Below are 22,736 nucleotides of genomic sequence, written 5' to 3' on the forward strand. Positions count from 1 at the left end.
AATATATAAAATACAAAGAGATGAGTGGATTCGAGGGATGATAACTGTAGCGCAATGCTACCATCTGAGGAATATTTTGTTGAAATTGCATGGATTAATTCCCTTCTCCGACCGAACAGGCCTTGGAAGGCCCAAAGGTACCGTCCGGCCGCCGTGTCATCCACAGACTACAGGCGTCACTGGATGCGGATATGGAGGGGCATGTGGTCATCACAACACTCTCCCGCCGTATGTCAGTTTACGAGACCGCAGCCGTTACTTCTCAAACAAGTAGATCCTCATTTTGCCTCACAAGAGCTGCCTGTACCTCGCCTGCCAACAGCGCTCGGCAGACCAGATGGTCACCCATCCAAGTGCTAGCCCAGCCCGACAGCGCTTAACTCGGTGATCTGACGGGAACCGGTGCTACCACTGCGGTAAGGCCGTTGGCCTTAGGATTCCCGGGACCAATGTCGATTTCGATAACAGGCAAAAATAGTTGAGATCCTCGATTCCCAGGATGGATGAACTATATGTACCCATACATAATGAAGTTTGTACACAACTCTCAATCAGCGAGTCCTTTCCGCACTTGCTCAATGTTTCTCCTATTCCCTCGCAAACATGCACCTTTCGTCCCTCCGCCTACCCTTCCTTCCTCCCATTCCTCCCCCTTAACTTCCCCTTAAGTGCTACGAGTTTGTGTCACGCCATATTTTTTATGCTTCCTAGTTTAAAGGACAACTTCGCCTCCATGACGAACATGCTCGCCGGCCGGAGTGGCCGTGCGGTTCTAGGCGCTACAGCCTGGAACCGTGCGACCGCTACGGTCGCAGGTTTGAATCCTGCCTTGGGCATGGATGTGTGTGATGTCCTTAGGTTAGTTAGGTTTAAGTAGTTCTAAGTTCTAGGGGACTGATGACCTCAGCTGTTAAGTCCCATAGTGCTCAGAGCCTTTTGAACCATTTATTTGCGTTCATCGGATTTAAACTTATTAAATGACATAATTCTAGTACAAAGTGTAAAATTACGACCTAAAATTGATTTACACTACAAAAACAGTAGGCCAATAACCGTTTAAGAATGTTAAAGATTCACCTTCAAGACCTTCGTTTAGAACCTGGTACGAGCATACTTGTAGTCGACAGAGTTTCCAACAGGTCGCTCCACCGGAAATAAACCGGTGTAACAAAGAAAGTTTTAGAATTCTAAACCAGAAAAAAACAAAGTTACTGTACATGCCTTAACATCTTATAACAGTTAAATAAAATTTAAAAGACGGTACCAGAGTTTCGCCCTTCCACAGCACATCAGGGACATAAGATTAGTACCAAGTATATCATAACCCTTGAAACAGTAGTATGCAATTCAAGAGAAGGTACTAGGGTTGCGCTACGTACAGGGAAAATTAAATCAGAGGTGCACAGAAATTCGCATTGGCATTCGGTTTAAAATCTTAAAATAAATGGAATACACAAATGTAACATACTGTAAGCACCTGCTTTCTAAGCAGCTAACACAGAAAAAGCCTTTGGTGACACATAACTGACGGGACACCCGATTACGCTAAAACATTGTAAAATTGTCCCATGCAAGTACTGTGTTCAGTCGCTTAGGTTGTGACTGCCAACGGAAGATCAGGATTAACTTCCGTTAAATGCTGGTAATGATTGTTACAGTAGCTATACCTCTGTGAACTACCTCAAGCAGAACCTGGCTCCACCAGATGTAAATTTTCAAGACCAGTGACAGAAGGCCAGTAACAAAGTGACGAGCTTATATGATCCTCCTGATCACATAGACTGCGCCAAATTGAAAAATTTGTGGCCTTTCCAAGTTGGCACTCCTTACTGGTTGTGTGGTATGCTGATGTGCTCATGCGGACCTCATAATTTACACGTACGAGCATGTCAAACATTATGGTATGGCAATTCGCTTTGAAAATAACACACATTTGTGACATTTCTCTCTAAATGGCACACAAAACGCATGCCACAGGTGCAGCATTAATGTAAAAGAAAAAGATAATTTAAGTAAAAGACAAATACTTACGACGAATGGTGGATCAACAAAGCTACATTGACAGTTAATAGTCCACTTGAAGCAATTTTTCGTATATAGCCAAAGTTCAGAAAATAAAAGGAAAAAATAGTTTTCAAATGTAAAATAAGATCTACAATCTGAACTGCTGAATTCTGGGGAGAGTGAATGGTAATGCAGCATATCTGTTCCTTGTCGGAGAGGCATCGAAGTGTGTTGAGATGACAGCAGCATTTCGTTGTAACGTCACAAATGTGTAGGCGAGCTAATCGGCTGCCTAGAATTGGTACAAGAGTAGGTTGATTTGCTTACTAACCTCTGTGGCCACAGGACCGAGAGTGCATAGAAGCTGGGCGACCACCACGGCCTCTCCATGTGAATTAGGTATGGGTTTGAAGTGGGGAAAATTACAGCACAGAGAATTTCGACGCTTAAGAGGACAGGAAATGCTCCAAGAAAAGGTGGAAAGTCAGACAAGCTGAAAGACGGCTTCTTACAGGTCTTCAAGATAGTATAATAATTCAGTTACACGGTCAAGTGTTAAAGTAAATCTGGATAAATCAGTGATCTCAGATAAATGAGATGCGTTCAGTGAGAGAACGATATTTCAACATCTTTGAAACTGGAGAAGGTGCTCTTTCACTTGACTAAACATTTGCACATTGATGCTCTGACTTAACAGTTTTTAATTACTTCATGCAATTTCAACAAACAAATTTCAGATGATAGCATTGCATCACAGTTATTGTCCCTCAATAACACTCATTTCTATCTGTTTTATGAATTGACTTGTGACGTCTTCCATTTTTTTTTTTAGAGATTCAGTCCAATCCTACACAAAAACCAATCTCAGTCTCAGATTTGGGCAGTGTTTTCATTGCGATGCAAGCGGAAGTCACACTTTTGCGGCATGCCAAGGAAACTCCTGATCCCATACATCGAGACATCTACGTTAGCTTACCGCACATCGACGCCAACGTACTAGAAATACGCATGCAACGATTAGAAATATTTTATTTCCAATAAAAGTTAATAATTACACTGAAGTAACCTCCTGGCCAATAAAAATGGCGGGACATGGCTCTTAATAAGGAGCACGTGATCACCACAGAGAGCTGTTGAGGCTCTGGAACATGCTGCCATACTAGCCACAATGTTAGTAAGGAGTTCTTGTAGGAGGACATTCCATTCCTCGACCAGTGCACGTAATAACTGCTGAATTGTCTTTGGTGTACATGGACGCGATGCAACACATTTCGCCTGTGCGTCTCATATGTGATCGTTGTAATTTAAGCCAGGTGAGAGGGCAGGCCAGTTCATTCGCCAAATATCCTGTTGTTGCAACAGCTTCTCCATCAATGCTTTTCGATGCGGTCAATGACTGTAGTCCATAAAATGAATCCCAGAAGAGACACACTTGGGGTATGAGGACAGTTCACAGTGGCGTCGAGCGGTGAATGCAGTGTTTTCAAAGACTTCGAAGAGACTACCCATATGTAATATTCCGCCTTCCCATAACACTTGGACTACCAAAACAATCTGGATGCATGTCTCGCCATTTGTGGATCACTATCTAGACCGAACCTGCTCTCATCTGAGAGAAGCATCCAACTCTGTTCCTCGTTGGTCCAGTTCCTAAGCTTTGGCGCCATCGGCAATGATGTCACCGATTTGGGGGTATCTCTGGAAAACAAACAGACTACCTCCATGCAGTTACTGTCCTTTCAAATGTGGTTGCAATTGGCCCCGCTGTTTGATGTGCGTCCTTTATGACTTTTGGGCAGTGTAGCGCCCATCTGCTGTTGTAGTTGAACAAGGTCGACCACATCCTTTCCTGCCTGTGGCTCGGAACGCTCTGCATGAACATGACACAGTGCTGTGACCAATACCAAACCCCTGTCTACAACGGACACACTTCATCTTTCTTCCGGTTTCCCAATCCTTCTTCGCATGAAGTCATCCAAGTGTTGTCTCTGGGCCGTGTTGTACGGAAGAACACCACTACAGTGCAGCGTTACCACTCTCTGCTTGATACACACAGTCATTTCCCTTTGCTTAAACTACGTCGCATTATAGGGCCAGCCCCATTTCTTGTCATGATCACGCTGACCTCACACCATGCGAAATATAGATATCTGTGCATGACAGGGAAATCTCTGGCAACATGCTCAAACCACTGAGTGGTTAATATGTTACTGTGTATTATCTTCTACCTCGCCTGTTGTGGTTTCCTCATTCATGTGTTTGCCCATCAGAAGCTCTATGGATTTACTGTACTACCTCTTTTTTATTTTATTTACTTATTTATTGTTCCGTGGGACCACATTAAGGAGAAGTCTCCATGGTCATAGAACGAGTCAATACATGAAATTATAACACGATTGCAGTAACAGTTAAAATGAAATATAACAAACATATTCAGTTGTAGATTGTATTAACAGATAAAATGAAATATAGGAAACATATTCAGGCGACAAGTCGTTAGTTTAAGTAAAGAAAATCAAGAATGTAACACTGGAATTTGCTTAATTTTTTTAGCTCTTCCAGGAGCTCCTCGACAGAATAGAAGGAGTGAGCCGTGAGGAAACACTTTAGTTTAGACATAAAAGTGTTTGGGCTTCTGCTAAGATTTTTGAGTTCTTGTGGTAGCTTATTGAAAATGGATGCAGCAGAATACTGCACTCCTTTCTGCACAAGAGTCAAGGAAGTGCATTCCACATGCAGATTTGATTTCTGCCTAGTATTAACTGAGTGAAAGCTGCTAACTCTTGGGAATAAGCTAATATTGGTAACAACAAACGACATTAAAGAAAATATATATTGTGAGGGCAATGTCAAAATTCCCAAACTATTTAATAGGATTCGACAAGAGGTTTTCGAACTTACACCACAAATAGCTCGAACAGCCCGTTTTTGCGCCAAAAATACCCTTTTTGAATCAGAAGTATTACCCCAACGAATAATACCATATGACATAATCGTACGAAAATATGCGAAGTAGACTACTTTTCGTGTTGAAATGTCACTTATTTCAGATACTGCTCTAATGGTAAATAAAGCGGCATTTAGTTTCTGAACAAGATCCTGAACATGGGCTTTCTACAACAGCTTTCTATCTATCCGAACGCCTAGGAACTTGAACTGTTCCGTCTCGCTTATAATATGCCCATTCTGTCTGATTAAAATATCAGTTCTTGTTGAATTGTGAGTTAGAAACTGTAAAAACTGAGTCTTACTGTGATTTAGCATCAAATTGTTTTCCACAAGCCACAAACTTATTTCATGAAATACATTATTTGATAATGTTTCAATATTACACACAAGATCCTTCACTACCAAGCTGGTGTCATCAGGAAATAGAAATATTTTTGAATCACCTGTAATACTGGAAGGCATATCATTTATATAAATAAAAAACAGCAGTGGCCCCAGCACCGACCCTTGGGGAACGCCCCACTTAACAGTGCCCCATTGGGACTGAACATCACTACCACTCTCAATATTGCGGAGAATTACCTTCTGCTTTCTGTTCTTAAAGTAAGAGGCGAACCAACTGTAAGCTACTTCACTTACTCCATAATGATCCAACTTCTGCAGTAATATTTTGTGGTCAACACAGTCAAAAGCCTTCGTTAAATCTAAGAAAACGCCTAACGTTCGCAACCTTTTATTTAATCTGTACAAAACCTCACAGAGAGAAGAGAATATAGGATTTTCAGTTTTTAAGCCATTTCTAAAACCCAACTGTACATTTGACAGCAAATTATGTGAATTTAAACCAACCTTCTCGATAACTTTAGCAAACACCGAAGGCATAGAAATAGGTCTATAATTGCCAATATTATCCCTGTCACCCTTTTATAAAGTGGCTTCACTACCGAGCACTTTAATCGGTCAGGAAACCGACCACCCCTAAAGGAAAAGTTACAGATATGGCTAAGTACTGGGCTAACATACATGGAACAATACTTCAGTATTCTGCTAAATACCCCGTCATATCCATGAGAGTTCTTGGTCTTCAGTGATTTAATTATTCGCTCAATCTCCCTCTTGTCAGTATCATGGAGGAGCATTTCAGGTAACAGTCTCAGAACACCTTTTTCTACAAGCGCTATATGATTCCCTGTTGGGACTAGGTTTCTATTTAGTTCACCTGCTATACTCAGAAAGTGATTATTAAATACTGTAAATATATGCGACTTATCAGTAACATGGACATTCCCACTATGCACTGATTCTGTATCCTCTACCTGTCTCTGCAGACCAGCCACTTCCTTTACGACTGACCATATGGTTTTAATTTTATCCTGAGACTTAGCTATTATACACGATCTGCATACTTTTTGCCTTCCTAATAACTTTTTTAAGCACCTTACAATACTGTTTGTAATGGGCTGCTGCATTTAGATTGTGACTGTTTCTAACGTTTTGATATAATTGCCACTTTGTTCTAGAAGATATTCTTATCTTTCTAGTCTGCCACCCAGGCTGCCTGCTTTTGCTAGTACCCTGTTTTGAACGTTCTAACGGAAAGCAACTTTCAAAGAGCATGAGAAAAGTCTTGAGAAAAGCATTATATTTATTGTCTACTGTATCAGCGCTATAAACATCTTGCCACTCTTGTTCCTTGATGAGGTTTACAAATGTCTCTACAACAACTGAATCTGCTTTCCTAAACAGCTGATGACTATATTTAACACGTGATGCAGCACAAAAATCTTTTAGAGTTAAAATTTGTGCATCATGATCTGAAAGGCTATTCACCTTTTGCTAACAGAATGCCCTTCTAATAATAAGGAATGAACAAAAATGTTGTCTATGGTTGTTCTACTGTTCCCTTGCACTCTCGTTGGAAAGAATACGGTTTGCAGAAGATTATATGAATTAAGGAGGTGTACCAGCATCCTCTTTCTTGCACAATCACTTATACAATTAATATTGAAGTCACCACATATAATTAACTTTTTGTATTTCCTATAAAGTGAACCAAGAATCTCCTCTAGCCTTAGCAAAAATGTTATGAAATCGGAGTCTGGGGATCTATAAATAACAACAGTTAAAAGTTTATCTCCGTTAACCACACCTGCACAACATTCAAACACCTTTTCATTGCAGTACTTTGAAACATGAATTGACTCAAATTGTATGCCGTTTTTCACATACATGGCTACTCCCCCACACCGCAAAGAGCTCCTAGACGATACCATTGTGGATTTATTGAAACATACCCTAACTTCATTACATATATTTTTTGTGGTGAAGAATATTTCAACCAGACGGACGGCATCGCGATCGGGATGCCATTAGCTCCAGTTGTAGCCAACATGTGGACCATTTAGAGGACATAGCCTTGGTGATGGCTCCTGCAAAGCCTAGTTGCTTTCATCGCTATGTCAACGATACCTTCGTCACGTGGCCTCATGAACATGAAAAGGTGGAAGCGTTCCTGCAACACATCAGTAATATCTGCGACCACATAAAATTCAAGATGGAGAAAGTAGGGAACGACGGTACCTGGCCGTTCCTGAACGTCCTTGTCCGCTGTAAGCTGAATCGGTGTCTCGGTCACAGCGTTTACCACAAGCCTATCCACACGGATCGATATTTGCACACCACCAACTATCACCACCAAGCACAGAAATGGCCTGGTCTCAGAACCTTGTTGCATAGAGATAAAACCGTCCCAGACGTCGAAATCCTGCCGAGGGAACTGGGCCACTTATGTAAATTTATCAATGAAAGTGGTTACAGCAACAGGCAAATTTCATAAGCAATTTCACGTAAGCCACGAAAGCTGAAGGCCTCGGAAGCAGACACGAAGAAGATCTCGTTTGTAAATTTGTGGCTTAATAACAGGGATTAGCTGGCATCTGAAGAGACACAAAATCGGCAATCTTCAGGCTCCCCAAAAAATTACGAAATTGTTGACGCCTGTGAAACATGTAGACCCCAGAACACCTGGAATGTACAAAATACTGTGTTGGTGTGTACAGTTTTGTGTCGATCAGACTATCCACACTGCTGAACAGCGTAGCTTATGACATGAAAAGGACATCGAATTCTATTCTACGAGACTTCTGTTACTAAATGGACCTACGGCCTCTGGGGAGGTTCATAAATGAAGCAACACAAAACAAGATATCGGACAACAACCTCAATAAAGACGGTGAACTGCAACTGAGTACGACCTGGGATCCTGTCATTGGAGGGTTAAAGGGGCACGGCGGTCGCGCCATCGAAACATTACCATATATGTTACGCGACTGAGCTCCGGTGACGTCACTGGCAACGACGTGACTATATAGACATGGCAGCGGCATCGAAACGCGAGCGAACCACTTGAAAATGGCCCAAGAGACCTCTACCGAAAGCTCGTAGATAACTAACCACTTGAAGCAGCTTGAAACCCCAGAACAACTTCTTTTCGTTCAGCGTGCCTGAGGGTCCACTACATGCGTCCGTAGTCTCCATTTCGCTCTGCCACGGGCTGAGTCTGGGTGGATGATCACACATTTAAGGTCTTTTTGAATAGAATCAGCCTAACGTTGCTTAGGTCGTCCTTTGGGTCGAAGCTGACGGCTTGAACTGTGTAACACGCCTTGTCAATAGAGTCATGCCCAAGCCATCGAAGACGACTCTCACGCATGTTGTCTTGGATCGGTGCAACACCAAACAGTTTCGTACTGCAGTCATTGGAAAAGTGATCTAACATATTGAGGCCTGCTGTCCACCTTAGCATCTTCGTTTCCATTACACTTAGGCGGCGTTCTGTTTCAACTGTAGTTTAGCCGTGGCGGGACCGGCGTCAGTAGTATCTCTGACATGAGTACGATCGATTTATAGTGCAGAGGTTCGTCTTTGGGTTTGGGTCCGCTCGAGATATTAGGGAGTGCCGACCGTGAGTAGAAAAAGGAGACACAACGCTTTGAGAATGGAACGCGGCGGTTGCGCGAGTCGGCGATTGGCTGGCGAACAAAAGCGAAGACGCCTGAGGCCGGGCGGCGATTGTCACGTGGTTGTACTGGAGTCGGCGGGAGTTTGCTGGCGCTGTCCATTCTTCGGCAACCTCATAAGCTGTAGATTTGCTCGCTTCCTTGGAGGTACACGCTGTTATGGTCTTGCAAGTGATAGTCTGTCACCTTCGCAAAATCGCCCCACCATCAAGAAACCCAGTTAAGTACGCTAATTACTAAGAGCGCTTAGTTAACTGCCATTGTGATAGCTCTTGGTACAGTAAGACGTTGCAAGACGTGTGATGTTATGTTTATTCGAATTCATTTGAGGCCTCTTACTAAGCGTGTGCTCTGCTTCCGCATAATATTGATGTATTTGCAGATTTATGTCATTAAGTTCTAGTGAGTGTAGGTTCTCGCGAGCCAGTGCATTTCCCAGCCTTAGTGTTTGTTTATTAAGTAGTGTTTCACTTAGTCGGCCATGGTGGCCGAGTGGTTCTAGGCGCTACAGTCTGGAACCCCGCGGGCGCTACGGTCGCAGGTTCGAATCCTGTCTCGGGCATGGATGTGTGTGATGTCGTTAGTTAGGTTTAAGTAGTTCTACGTTCTAGTGGACTAATGACCTTAGAAGTTAAGTCCCATAGTGCTCAGAGCCGTCTTTGAACTGTTTCACTTAAGGAAACCACGTCCGAATCATATCAGTTGTAGCTTAGCCTTGATTTTATAGAGTTAATTTACTGGTCAATCTTAAATGTTAAAATTCAAAAAGTTTTTCTGCCTCCTGTTGCCAGGTGTGGTCTGTGTTTCAGTTTGCTGAGGCAGTGGGCAGCCGAAGCACAGGGTTTCCCTTCAGATTACAAGTTTGGCTTCCGGGCCGTGAACTTCGCATGAGCTTGTGTGTTGGTTCTGTGGTTACACATTTATGATTGTACAAAGTTACACCTTTCTATGCCCTAAAGGTCCATCTTACAAGTCTATGGGCATTTGAATAATTTAGTGGTTCGTTCTGCAAAATTGCCTAAGTTATGTTTAATAAATATGTTCTAAGTACTTGTGTTAAAGTTGAGGCTGTGTGTCAACTGTTTTTTTTTCATGTAATCTTAAATTTGGGATTGAAAGGGTCTTAAGTAATGTGTTTTAACTAGAGTTGTTTTGTTAAAGTTATGCTTAAATTCAGCCTTAGTGGCTTTTATCACTTTTGATGGGATATTTTGAACTAATGATTTATTAACGTGCTTATGATTTTATGTAATGAGAGTTTCTTAAATATTTTACCAGAGTGGCAGTTCTCAATGTTTATGGGAGATGATTTATTAACTTGCTTATGGTTTTATGTAATGAACGTCTCCTAAATAATCTTGCCCAAGTGGCGCCTGTTAAATTTTATGTGAGATGGTTCTGGAGAGTTAATAAACCCATTGGAATTGAAATGTTCACTTTATTCGGTCAGCCCTTCCACCCCCTTTATATTTCAAGGTAAAACTAAACAGGTGTTAAGTCGAAACGTTCCAGTAGTTGGCCAGCACTCACAACCATACAAGGCGTCAGGTCGGAAGACACTGCGACTGATTTTTGATTTTAAATTATCTTTGATCCTGCGGTCGCAAGTGACTCTGGTTGTTGTTCTCCACCTCATCCAGGCTGCCTGATTTCTGGTGTTTACCCCTTCGGTGGGTCGGCTGTCAACAGTGATCGTGGAATCAAGGTACTTAAACTTACTAACACGAGTCAGCTCCTCACCATTAACCGAAATGGTTCCCATTTCATGTCTGTCTGATGTCATGTACTCGGTTTTCTTCAAATTAAGGCCCAAACCAGTCACTACACTTTTAAGTTAGGCTCTTGAGATGCTTTGTGCTGCCAGCATCACGTTGTCAGCATAAAGCAGGGTCCATGGTAATGGCCGGTGCAGGCCAGCTGTCACGATCTCCATTAAGAGAATGAACAGAACGCAGAACCTTGCTGGACGCCGACTGTGATGGGAAAGTCCTTGGATAGTATTGACGCTGTACGGGCATAACGTCTTGACTGTGCAGAAAGTAACAGCATCCAGTTAATAAGATGCTCTCGCACATCACGCTGTCGAAGTGCTAGCCAAGTGAGACTTTGTGGAAACCGATCAAAGGCCTTTTCAGGTTCAAGGAAAGCAAGATGCAGTGGCTTGGCTTATTTTCCCTACTTTGTGAAATAAAAGTATGTACCCTCGTGTGTAAATACCGTAGAACAAGATAATTTAAGGTTATAAAATTACACGGAGGTAATGCAATTTGAACATGAACATAGATAATAGCCAATCTGCAGGGTGCGCTGTTGTATTTGACCATGAACGGCAGCTGCTTTAATTCCGTCAACACGTTGCAAGTGTCAATCGAGCTCACATCAAATTTCGGTGTAGCCGTGAGTGCATTTTGTAGGACTTGAGAGAATTCGAACATAGGAAAATTGTTGGTGCTGATATGATGTGTGCTTCAGTAACCAAAGAGCCGAAGAGTATAGTGTCTCCAAGCGGCATCGTATCGAAGGGAGAGCGGTAAAACATCGATTGCTAAGTCAGAACACGGATGATAGTGTACGTTGAGTACGTTGAGTGAGTGGTGCCCATCACTGAAGTCGACTGTGATGAAAGAAATGAGGGTGACAGCTGCAAAAGTCAGTGCAGAACTCAACGAAGCACCTGCGAATCCTTTCAGCATCAGCACAACACGAAGGGCGCTCCAGATGTAGGGGTCTGCAGCGCGAGCAGGAATTTCAAGACAATCAATAGTGATAGGAAAGAGTGGTGTCGGAGCCATAAAACCTCAACTAGGAAACAATGGAAGAGTTTCATTTGGTCAGATGAATCATGTTTCACACTGTTTTCTACTACTGGACGAGTTTCCTTCCCAAGAGCGAATCTTCGCGAGGAGTATGTGACCATTGTGGTTCCATCCTATTCTACAGAGTCTTTTCCCCAATGCGACGACCTTTCACACAGCTCGTGTCGTTCAGGACTAGTTCTGTGAGCATAAGGATAAATTGGTGTATCTCCTTTGGCCACCAGGGTCACCAGGTCTCAAAACATGCCTTCGTTGTCTACTTTTGTAGTGGTGGTTGCGTGATCGCGACTACCTCTAGTTTCTCTACCCGAAGTTTGCGTTATTTTGCAGGAAGAACTGTACAAGGTACCCTTAAAACTCACGCAGGGCCTTTACTTACCTATTTTGATACGTCTGGAAGCTGTTTGTAATACCAACGGTTTCCCTGCATCCTGCTAGGCGCGGTAATTGTAATGTTTCCACATTTTCTCAACCCTTTGTACGTGTATAATTACTTGACTATATAGTGCTTAACATTATCTTCCGTGATCCATCATATAAACTTCAAACTTTCTCGCAGTACTACTTCAGAGTAAACTTAGCTATTTTTACTCTATTCTCAACTTTTTTCCACAGTATTGTGATGAATAGTGATCTTTGACTTCCAATGATGGGTTTTTATATCTGTAACAGGTTACCACATGACATCCACGTCCTCAAACGATTATCTTAGTTGTCAAATGTACAAAACATTAAATAAATAACAAGATGCATTTTGCGTATTCGAGGAAATCTCCCAGTTAGCCGGCTGCAGTGACAATTCGGTTCTAGGAGCTACAGTCTGGAACCGCGCGACAGCTACGGTCGCTGGTTCGAATCCAGCCTCGGGCATGGATGTGTGTGATGTCCTTAAGTTAGTTAGGTTTACCTAGTTCCAAGTTCTAGGAGACTGATGACCAAAGAAGTTAAGTCCTATGGTGCTCAGAGCCATTTGAACCAAATCTCCCAGTTCACATTTTCCAAGGGCGTTCAGTAAGTACTGAAATTTCTTTTTCTGACAGCAAATTGGTATAAAAAATGGTTCAAATGGCTCTGAGCACTATGGGACTCAACTGCTGTGGTCATCAGTCCCCTAGAACTTAGAGCTAATTAAACCTAACTAACCTAAGGACATCACACACATCCATGCCCGAGGCAGAATTCGAACCTACGACCGTAGCAGCAGCGCGACTCCAGACTTTAGCACCTAGAACCGCACGACCACCGCGGCCGGCAGCAAGTTGGTATATTCCGTATTCCAGTACATGGTATTATTCCCGACTCTTCCGACTATAATACCCTAGTTTTCAACATTCCGTTCAATGGGACGGCCTTAAGCCACCTGGTAGGGCCTGCCGCTGCATTTTCGACGTCCGCGCCTACTTCTTGCTGCGTTGTTAACCTCCCCATTATCCACGTACTGCTTCTCGCGGAGTTCATCTTTCATTAGGCCAGACAGACGGAAGTCACAAGGTGCGAGATCCGAGCTGTAGGGTGGATGAGTAAGGACAGTGGAGTGACATTATGTGATCTCCTCTCGGCTGCGTAGCCTTTGTGTGGCCTTGCACTGTCATGGAGAATGAGAAGTTGGTTTCAATTTTGGTGGCTGACGATGACTGTGAGATTGTTTCTTCAGTTTCCTGAGGTTAGCACAAGACACCTCAAAGATGGTTTTGCCACCATGAGGGAGGACATGAAACTGAGTAGCCTCTTCAGAGCCACAGAAAATCGCCGCCATGACTTTACCGATTGTGGGTGTGGCTTTCTACTTTTTCGTCGAAGAAGATGTGGTGTGGCGCAACTCCGTGGATTGCCGTTTTGTTTCCAATTCGAGGCGGTCATCACGTGTTCTGCATCAACATTTACATTTATTCTCCGCAAGCCGCCCAACGATGTGTGGCGGAGGGCACTTCATGTGCCATTGTCATTACCTCCCTTTTCTGTTCCAGTCGCGAATGGTTCGCGGGAAGAACGACTGCCTGAAAGTCTCCATGTGCGCTCTAATCTCTCTAATTTTACATTCGTGATCTCCTCGGGAGGTATAAGTAGGGGGAAGCAATATATTCGATACCTCATCCAGAAACGCACCCTCTCGAAATCTGGCGAGCAAGCCACACCGCGATGCAGAGCGCCTCTCTTGCAGAGTCTGCCACTTGAGTTTGCTAAACATCTCCGTAACGCTATCACGGTCACCAAATAACCCTGTAACGAAACGCGCCGCTCTTCTTTGGATCTTCTCTATCTCCTCCGTCAACCCTATCTGGTACGGATCCCACACTGATGAGCAATATTCAAGCATAGGTCGAACGAGTGTTTTGTAAGCCACCTCCTTTGCTGATGGACCACGTTTTCTAAGGACTCTCCCAATGAATCTCAACCTGGTACCCGCCTTACCAATAACTAATTTTATATGACCATTCCACTTCAAATCTTTCCGCACGCATACTCCCAGAAGTAACTGCTACCAGTGTTTGTTCCGCTATTATGTAATCATACAATAAACGATTCTTCTTGCTATGTATTCGCAATACATTACATTTGTCTATGGTAAAGGTCAGTTGCCACTCCCTGCACCAAGTGCCTATCCGCTGCAGATCTTCCTGCATTTCGCTACAATTTTCTTGCAACTTCTCTGTATACTACAGCATCATCCACGAAAAGGCCCATGGAACTTCCGACACTATCTACTCGGTCATTTATATAATTTGTGAAAAACAATGGTCCCATAACATTCCCCTGTGGCACGCCAGAGGTTACTTTAACGTCTGTAGACGTCTCTCCATTATTAACAACATGCTGTGTTCTGTTTGCTGTGGACTGTGACAATGTGTGACAAAAAATTGTCACGATCAGCGTCGTGACGGGCTAGAAATTCCGCACAGGTGGTCCTTCGTTGCTGTTTACGGTCTTTTCTGTTTGGCGGCGAGGGAGCCAGCCGGCCAGCGGGTGACGGTGTTGCGGGTTGGGGGGGGGGGGGGGGTGAGGGAAGGACGGGGACACATCTTTGAGTACCCCAGCTGATGTAGGAGCGCGTCAGCGCTACCAACAGAAAATTCCAGCTATGCAGCGACGTATCGATTGTCAGCCGGCACGTGCAAGATCGGAATGTATGGCGCGACCGTATTGCGATCATCACAGACGCCTGGCCCAACGGCTCACCGTACTTATATTCACTTCCAGGGCTGAGTAAACGTTGTCCAAGGGCTTTGGATATTTACGAGTCCCTCGATTTCCGTCGAAAGAAACTCAATGCCAGCTCTCTACTTGAATACACCTCTGTTAAAGACGCCCTTTTGCCGGCTACGTAAAACACCGCCACCTGTCGGAACTTTATAAAACTATAGGGGCTGAAAAGAAATTTTCCGCGATGTCTCACTGCAAATTCCCATTTTCTCAACTGAAATCGGCCGTAAAAGAAAGTGTTGCATTACTTGCTGAACTCCCGCCTGCATTTTTAGAAAGTCATTTTAACACACAAATGCATTTCAACTGCTACAGCAATTGTTCTTTCAGTCGTTGGGTATGTGAGAAAATGAATCCATCGAATAAATGAGTGACAAAAGATTATTAAACTTCCATTTCGATTCAGCGTTTTATGTAAGGTTTAGTACTTTTTCTGTCAAAGCACGTAACTCACACACAGCTACCTAGAGTATAATTCGAAGGCTCCTGTTTGCGTAGCGTTTGCGCTGCAAGCTTGTGCAATTGGAACTGCGGCGGAAATTCTGCGGTAGTCACGTGACAGTAAGGCGCAGCTCGGCTGCAGCCGATGAAACAAATCCGGCACTGGGGGACCTGCCGTGCTGCTGTGTTTCCTGCCGGACAATGTGGGCGCGCGCGAAACAAAGGCAGCGCGCTGGGACAAGCATTCCATTGGCGCGCCATCTGGTCGGATTACTGGTCCGACGCGCCAGGCTCAGCACACAATGTGTGTTGGCGACGCACACAGAGCTCCGACCGACACGACGCCTGAACGACCCACTCGCCCTGTGGCGCGGCCTCCCTCTCCGTTGAAAAACAAAAAAAGGAGTAATTGCCCCGTCCAGTTTTCAGTATCGCTGCCCGTAGGCAGGTATATCTGCTTACTCTGTTCCTAGAGATCCAGTTGTTGATGCGGAGGGAGTGTTCTGACTGGAGACTCAGGGAGAAATACGGTGTGTAGTGTGAGCCAGCTATATGGTTCCTTTTCTAAAGCGGATACCTAGCTCTCCTTGACAAAAGGGATCCGTTGTTCTACCGTGCTGAATACCACCGTTCGTGTGTCGTGATTTCATAGAACCACGTGCAGCTCTGAAAGCCAGGAAATGCGAATCGCTGTCAGCCGGGCTCCAGATTACTGAATAGCGTTGCAGCGTTGTATTTGAACTGTCGGTAACGGTTTCACTGAAACAAAATGGTACCCTTGACGGTCTATTTTCAATCCATTCAGATGTTAATTGAGATTTTTATAACAAGAATAAGTTAGTCAGAAAGTGACTCCACGTGTTACAGGCCAGCCTGTATTAACTCTGAAATACACAAGCTACTTTTTCATAGTAGACACCTGAGATGAGTGTGCGAGATTCACAGGTGTTTTTTCTTTGTGAAGTTATTTTTTCACTAAGACAACAATGAAAATGTGAGTAAATACTGTTTCAGCGAGGTTTCATTTATACCAGTGCACATATTTAATGTGGTTAAGAAACATCATTCTCATTTATTTTTTAAAAATTCATTGAATCATAAACCCTGGAAAAAGGAACCAGAATAACTGCGATAAAAATTGGTGTCACATTCATAGACTTTATTTCAGGAAAAGTTGTGTTATTTCACCTTAATGTCTCAGAGGGGAGTCGTTGCACTTCACTACAGAGGTTGAATGCTCACCAAATACGTTTCTTCTGTTACTGCAAACGCCGGCCAGAGTGTCTGAGCGGTTTTAGGTGCTAAATTCTGTAACCGCGCGACCGCTACGGCCGGAGCTTTGAATCCTGCCTCGGGCATGGATGTGTGTGCTGTCCTTTGGTTAGTTAGGTTTAAGTAGTCCTAGAGGACTGATGGCCTCAGAAATGAAGTCCCATAGTGCTCAAAGCCATTTTGTTACTGCAAATAATTTTCAGCATTCTTTCTTTTTACGGCCACACATGTAACTATTCTTCTTTTTGATGCAGTTTTTTCTTTTACTATTGTACTGAATTTTTGAGATTCATGCACACCACTTTACGTACTGAGCCATTAGTGGCTCGTGTTCGTGCCATCTCTTATTTTACATCCTGTTTCCGTGAGCGGCAGCAGCAGAGTTTATTGATATAGCCCTGCCTTATTACCTTTGCTGACTGCTATTACTTCCCTGTTGACGTCTGTTGTGCAGCGAGTTGGAATGCGCCTGCAGCGCAGTTCGGACCTGGCAATCGTACAGTTGGGACACGGCAGAAGGCGGACGGGTTGGAGCAGTAGTGAGGCTTGGATAACTACGACTCGCCTGATCGTCGCCGGCACACATGACTGGAACTGCGGAAGGTCTTGGTTGATCGTCGATTGGTCGTCTTACCGGACGACGTATATTTGCTCGCCGGTCGCTTATGGGTTGGCGGTGTGTGTCTCAACTCGTAGTTCGGCCATGTCACTGCTTTTAGCATTGTTTGCGTTCTTCGTCCTAGTGTTGGTGAAACTGAGTGTAGTTTCCTATCTCGACTGGTCAGTTATTTTAGTGCTGTCTCCGCGCTGGTGTGCGAGCAGTCGGTCGGTTGGTGTGGATCAGCAAGGAAATCTCCGCGCAGCATAGTGGGCCAGGCCCGCTGGCCGTCTCTACGCAGCATCGGAGTGTGTGGGAGCTGTTCCGATTGGTACGAGGTTCGTGGCTCACCGACCCAGGATATCAAAGTTGAGTGCTGATTTAATTACCGAAGCGATTCCGTTCACACTGTGCCGTTGGTTTTCAGGGTTGGCTGTTGGGGGTATTCCCGTGACCAACACCGAGTCTTCGAGTTGCCGAAAGTTTGGCCACCATCCGGTGGATATTAATTGTATTTTGGTTATTTGAAGTCCAAGTGCACCAGCGGAATTTTCTGCCTTGTGGTCGTTAGCGTTCCGGTTACCTGCCCTAGCTGCTGACGCAAAATTAAGGCTGTGTCGTTTCCTCACCGTGTTGTCGCTATTCGAGGGTGTGTATAGTTTTGACATCTTATGCACACATGGTTGTGAGCGGCTACGCCTTTTACGTTTAGGCTTTGGAGTTCCTTGTGTACTGGTCGGGTGGGAAGCAAGTCGTCTTGTCGATGGGTCCGTTGACTGTCTCTTGGCTGGGTTGCCGGTGGATCGCATATAGTTGTGCCGAGTACCTGTCTCCTCTAAGCGAACGTTAATATTTAAAGTGCAGACCGACCCCGGGAACTTCTGAGTGCAGCTGGTCGTGCTGCCTTTTCTTATTGGTGTTTGACTGTGTATTTTAATGGCTCATAGCTGATGGTTTGAATTGGTATGCTTTTAGCTGCGTTTTAAATAATGGGTCCTCAGCCGCTTTAAAATTGAAAGTTCCTTACTTGTCAAGTCTTGCATTGTTTGTGCCTCCAGTCTCATTTGAAAGATTATTTAGGATAAAACCTTGCGGTTTCTGTCTTTTGAAAATTTATTTTAGTTGTGTTTTAAATCATGGGCCTTCAGCCGTTTTGAAAATTAAAGAGGTTGTGCCCTTAAGCCACAAGATTGTCTGACATATTCAGTTGATTGTTAAGCTCGGAAATTTGCTCTGTAATGTTTGGGCAATTAAATAAAGCTGTATGTGTTCAAGTGTAACTGACAGCCGCTCATTTTCGGCACCTATCCACAATTACAAATACCTGTTCTGTCCGTCTCACATACATTGTACAATTTTGGTCTTCTTTCGATGTGTGGTTGAACCAAATCTTCAGCGAGTTCAGCAAGAAGGTTCTGACCCCCAGATTTCTTCTTTTTCAGTTCTACATATGTCAATTGCTCTCATGAGTAATGCCTCGGTCAATAGTTCTTCTTATCTATGAGTAAGTATGCTCCACCTGATCGGATCAGTCGAACCCAGTCTCATTGTAGTACTTCATTACGTCAGATTTAGAATCATCTTCACTAATGACATTTGATGTACAATGAATTGTAGAACGTAGCACTACTTTTTCAACTTTTTTTTGAAATTTGTGACAACAGAGTATGATCACTAGTTAAACCGAATGCTGTAGTGTTATAACGGGGTGTACAGCAGGGTAGGAATAATGGTTCAAATGGCTCGAAGCACCATGGGACTTAACATCTGAGGTCATCAGTCCCCTAGACTTAGAAATACTTAAACCTATCTAACCTAAGGACATCACACACATCCGTGCCCGAGGCAGGATTCTAACCTGCGACCGTAGCAGTGGCGCGGTTGCGGACTGCGTGCCTAGAACCGCTCGGCCACCTTGGACGGCGGCAGGGTAGGAGTGGACTGGTGGTACTCTGCTGGCGGTCGTCTGTGGAACGGGTGAAGAAGGCAGCCTATCAGTTGACGGAACACTTTATTATTTAACACTAACAGACTCGGTTCAACATAACTGAAACAGACTGGGGTCTACGAGTGGCGAGCCCCGTACCCCAGCACGTCGGTAGGGGCGTGCCGAAGCAGGTGTTTCCCGTCGACGGTAGCCGCGGCCCAGCCACCACAGCACGCTGGGGGGCGGTGGCTGACGGCTGCAGGACGGTGGTGAGGCAGCGAGGCGGAGTTCCTCCACCAGAGGCAGCGGTCGTAGGTTCTTGGCCTAGGGAAAGCAGTGTTAGAGATGTGGCAACGACCGACTCAGGCTGTGAGTCATCACGAGACCCAGCTGTGATACTGATGGGTCGGTGCCCACCCTACAAATCCCGTTTCCACATGCTCACAGCTACAGTCCCGTGTACCGAGATAGCGTCCAAACGACTGCAGTGAGATCGATGGCCTGGTGTGGCGTAATAGGTAGATGGTAGGTCATAAGGCAGGAGTCCTCGCCAAGCACCTGTTGTCAATAAGCGTAAGCGCCGGTTGCTGGAGAGGTGTCTTTGCTAACCCTGCTCAGATGGCAGGGCATTGGCCAACGATTTTTGGCATGGTTCCATTGCTGACTCAGTTGTTATTGTTTGAGCCATCACACTATGTTTCTTCCGGTTTTTTTTTCAAAAATTCACTCGGCACAAATGCTTTATTTTGTCGAACTGTTCGTACATCAATTCATGTCATAGTATGAAATCTGTCAGATCCGTGAATGCGATATTTCGGCAATGTTCTGTTGCAAGATGAAATATAAGATTGAAACCAACACTTCTAGCTCTCTCATTTCCTTTTTTTCCAATTCGTGGGAGTGCTTTCAGTGGAAAGAAATTTCTAGAGTCACATTTACAGAAAATATTTACTCCATACTTACCAGGTTATGAACTCATATACTGCCTAAATGAAAACCGTTAGAGGAATAGAACTAACAGTTCACCGATCGTTTCGTAGATAATATTTCCCGAAAGTATTATTTATGAACGCCAAACATCTGTGAAAGCAGCGAATTTATCTTTCTCTCTTCGAACACTTCTCCTAGCTGTACTATCGAACTCAGCAACAGTAACAATTCTTCCGATCTCTGGCGACCTACTGTGGCTTTAAATATTGTTGGAATGTACATCTTGTTCCACCGTACTCTCCAACTCCTTTCTAAATTCTTTCTATTAACCCCCCCCCCCCCTTTCAGCTTAGATGTCACTGTACTGCACAATATATTTGAAAGGATGGATCTTGACTGTATCAACTTGAGATTTAATTCTGTCTCCTTGCCATTTTTTCTCAGGAGGAATTTTATTCCATCGAAACTCTCTCTCTCTCTTTTTTCCCAAGAAATATGCCTTAAAACTTACAGTAAGCGTCATATTTATCTTCCAGGTTCGAAAATCTACTAATTCATGCACATCACTTCCTTCAATGATAAAACTTACATTACCGTCTTCTCACGTTATCTTTATCATTTCGTATGTTGTCCGAACACTGGTCACTGAAATTACTGACATCGTCAGATTCTTTCAATGCTTGAAGAACTTCTCAATTCGTAAATTAACATTGTGTAGTCATATAAGCACTCCAGCGTATAAGCATACACTTATGGGGGGAAGTACGAGAAAGCGACCAAAATTATGAAAAAGTTTTTATTGTGTCTTCGTATACTAAATGTTACTGAAATTTCAATTCGTGAAATAAACGCTCAAGTTCCACTTCCAAGTCTGATAAAAATAATAGTTAAGAAAGCTAGCAGAGGGCCACTAATCTTTATTGTTCTGAATTTCCGCATATTATTTATTCCTGCGGTGTTCCAGTTTCATGCTGTCTGCATAAGTACTTGATGAAAGGCCCCCAAGATGCTGTAAAATTGAGATTTATAAAGAAACAACAATTGAAACACAGAGTAAGCAGAGGGTTGGCAAAGACGTTAATTATGAATGGGCGGTATGGTGCAGACAAATGAACAAAGAGACAGTCAAGTATTGTACAGTTTTTTTGGTTTTCTTCACTCTGACAGACTCTCTCGTATGTACAAGGACAATGAAGATGTGTGATTTTAGATGTGAAGTTTTGCGATCTCGATGTATCATATGTGTACGTGAATCATATGATGTTAAGAAACAGAATAAAGGATTTCTTTTATTGAAGTATTTGAAGAGTAAAATTACAGGAAGAGGATTTTCGTGATCACGACAAGCGCCGCTGTTGCTGGACTCCTCCATCGCCTGCAGCTTCAACTAGGTCAGCGAACTTCGATCGCCCAAAAAAATTACGATAAGCACGAACATTTTAACAACGCAGTAATATGCAGTTATATTTATTTAAAGTATTTGTTTATAGTACAAGTCTCAAAGTGGGGAATATTTCGGTGCATAGCAGATCCAGAACTTCTACATATGTGCATGTATGGGAAAGGTCGAAGTTCTAATGAAATTTACTTTTCTCTGATAGAAAAACCATGCGTGAAGACAACATTTGTTACCATAACTGCTGAGGAAGTTGCAGCGTAGGACTCTTGATTTTTTTTTAACAATGATAATCTTTGCAGACTACTGACTCTACAGAGGCTAGGATTTGATCCAGGAGGTTTCACACTGTCGATATTTAAGGAAATCCATAAGAGGAGACTGATGCAGCTGACATTATTGTCACTCAGTTTGAAAATCAGGTTAACCTAGAAGAACAAGCAAAAAGAGAAGGCTGCTCGCGGAGGAAGACGAGAATGCTTATGTTTTGTACTAGTTCACCCAGGTAAGGTAAGACTTAATACGACTGCTGTCGAACCTTAGATTTCCCACAATTTACAGTTTGCCACCTTTATGTAACTTTTCCTCCTAAACCATTGACATTATAGTAATTACATTTGGCATGGAATCAGTCACTATTACAGTGAAGCATTCTGCGAAAGGAACATTCATTTACTACAATAGCAAGGCATTTATGTAAGCGAAAGTCCCAAAGATTTTGTATATCTTTTTCATAGGAATTTGGAGAGCTGTGAAAGCCTACATAAAGAAGATATCAATAGTCTGTTCAACAGGTATTTGTAACAATGGATTACCAAAGAATATCAGACTTTGTACAAAAATACACTAACTTAGTTCTGACACATTTTTTTAAAAAAAGGAAAATTTTGTATTCACCTTCATGAAAAAATTTCAGTTGTGTATAATTAAAAATCTTGTAACTTCAATAAGCATGAAAACATATGTGTGTATCTCTATAACATTTCTTAACCATTCTGACAAATTTTGTCACATTGAGCTGATAACTTTCGGTTTTATAAGATTTTTTTACTAAAGTATTGCAACTTCGCATACATCCCTCTGACGAAAGTCCGCTCCTGGTAGCTGAGTGGTCAGCACGACTGAATGTCATAACTAACGGCCCGGGTTCGTTTCCCGGCAGTGTCGGTGACTTTTTCCACTT

General features: G+C 43.4%; 1 pseudogene; it reads right to left on the minus strand.

The window, feature by feature from the left end:
* Positions 1 to 313: 313 nt before the first annotated feature.
* On the minus strand, positions 314 to 430 carry LOC126337524 (5S ribosomal RNA; annotated as a pseudogene).
* Positions 431 to 22,736: the final 22,306 nt, after the last annotated feature.

Source organism: Schistocerca gregaria, chromosome 2, assembly GCF_023897955.1.
Source record: "Schistocerca gregaria isolate iqSchGreg1 chromosome 2, iqSchGreg1.2, whole genome shotgun sequence".
Lineage (NCBI taxonomy): Eukaryota > Metazoa > Arthropoda > Insecta > Orthoptera > Acrididae > Schistocerca > Schistocerca gregaria.